This window comes from Gracilinanus agilis, chromosome 1 (assembly GCF_016433145.1).
Source record: "Gracilinanus agilis isolate LMUSP501 chromosome 1, AgileGrace, whole genome shotgun sequence".
NCBI lineage: Eukaryota > Metazoa > Chordata > Mammalia > Didelphimorphia > Didelphidae > Gracilinanus > Gracilinanus agilis.
Window position 1 is genome coordinate 566,342,916 of NC_058130.1, and position 2,226 is coordinate 566,345,141.

At 28.8% G+C, this 2,226-nt stretch overlaps 1 non-coding gene across 1 annotated transcript; it reads right to left on the minus strand.

Moving 5' to 3' along the window:
- Positions 1-1,349: 1,349 nt before the first annotated feature.
- On the minus strand, positions 1,350-1,455 carry LOC123232753. The gene has a single exon (XR_006505264.1). It is a non-coding gene; the product is annotated as a U6 spliceosomal RNA (small nuclear RNA).
- Between the last annotated feature and the right edge of the window lie 771 nt (positions 1,456-2,226).

Here is a 2,226-nt window from a genome sequence, read left to right on the forward strand (position 1 = left end):
TGCTTGGAACAGAGAAGTTTCTGATGTCTAAGTTTTTTGTTATGATCACCAGCTACACAACTGAATTTGCAATGGTGACAGACAAATTTGCTCTTATCATTGCAGAAAACTCTCCATAGGCCTGATTCTGCCATAACCTACCCAGGCATAATTCTTCATGAAGCCAGTGGCAGTTTTGCTTGATTAAGGATGGCAGAATCAGGCCCACACATACATTCCCATGCAAATGCGTTTGAGAAAATAGCATTCAGTAGATTCTGTAAACATATTTAGAATGAATAAACATACTCAGCTAAATTTTCAAACATCTGTTCAGGCTCATGGCAGCACCATTCTTATTAAACCCCAAATAATTTGCATATGTAACTTTTTAACTCCAGCCTGACTCTGCCTAAATTATTAATGATATTTGGTGGCCTCTGGGTTCCTAAAAACACGACTTTTAGGACACAGAGTTTGCTAAAAATAATGTTAATAGTAATAAAAAGAACTTCTTTTTATTTAATACCCTACTCTGGAGTTTATGTATTGAGGGCCATAGTAAAAGCAGGAATACTAATATGATAGAGAAGTGAGGACAAATAAAGAGTTGTACTCCCACTTTTAGACTTTGTAAATGCCTGTTTCCCTGTCAGAAAAAACCTAGAAAAGATGTATGGTTTAAATGTTAGTCCAATTCACATTATATTGGTCAACAATTTAGTGATTTTTTAGTATTTTTTTGTGTTATTCTTGACATTAAAAATCAGAGAATTGTTTAAAAATCCATTTATTTCTCTATATTTATCAAACAGTACCATGTTCTTAACATTTGTGTAAAGTGACATTTAATTTCGTAATATAAAAATTTGAATTTTGTAATTTCAAATAAAATACTTTTTTTATGCTCCAGAAAAAAATTAATCAAAAAGTATGTTATCTTTACTATACTTTTCTTTCAGTTGAATCATTGTAATGATTATGTTAGTTATAGAGAATTGTCAAAACTTTTTTTCACATTTCCATCATGTTAGCCAATCTGTTAGGTGTGAGGTGGTATCTCAGAGTTGTTTTGATTTTTATTTCTCTAATTATAAGAGATATAGAACACTTTTTCATGTGCTTATTAATAGTTTTTATTTCTTTATCTGAAAATTGCCTATTTATGTCCCTTGCCCATTTATCAATTGGGGAATAGCTTGTTTTTTTGTACAATTGATTTAGCTCCTTATAAATTTTGAGTAATTAGACATTTCTCAGAGGTTTTTATTATAAAGATTTTTTCCAAAATTGCTACTTCCCTTGTAATTTTGGTTGCATTGGATTTGTTTGTACAAACCCTTTTTAATTTAATGTAATCAAAATTATTTATTTTACATTTATAATTTATGAATTTGTGTGTCATCCTTGAGCAAAGGCCATGCTAATCTCTGTATCATTACAATATTTTAGTATATGTGCTGCTGAAAAATGCACCTTAATTTATTTTTAAAGGTAAGAACTATGTATTTCACCTTAAATCCAGCGTCCCCAAATAAATTCCTATTTTGTTTATTGCATTACAAAGTGATTACAAGGTTTTCTTGTACAGTCTAAAAATACATGGCAATTAATTCATTTTCAGAAGTTCTTTTTAATTTACACATTTTAAGGCAATTTCATCTTGTAAGTTTAGTAATATTAGGGAAAAACTAGGTCATTTTAATAAATAGCATATAATATTCAAAGGATTGAAATGATACTACTTTTATAAAAATAATTTGAAAATATGGGTGAACTCTCATTGAACATTACCAGAGTTCAGGGTATTTAGATTAAAATATTCAGAAGATACTTCCAAGGAGAAGCTAATAATGATTCTATCTTTATAGGTCTATGTTAAATAATACTTTGTGATTCTCTGATGCTATAAATTGAAGGAAGACATTATGAAAGGAATATTATAAACTTTGGTTTTGTACTTATCAGAGATAAATGCATTATATATCTATGAAACCTATCGCTCTTTGCGTTTTTTGATTTATAATGGAATTTGATAATCAAAGAAATTTATGAAATCTGAACTTGCAAGGAAGATGACTCAGTGCATGTATATATTTCAATATAATCTTACAAAGAATATTCCAATTCTGCATTTCCTTGAAGTTGTACCTTTTGTATTTCAAATACAACTATTAGAACAGCTTTAAATCTTCTTAAAAAAAAATAAATCTTTTAATACAAAGACTGAAGTATCACAATAGTTCC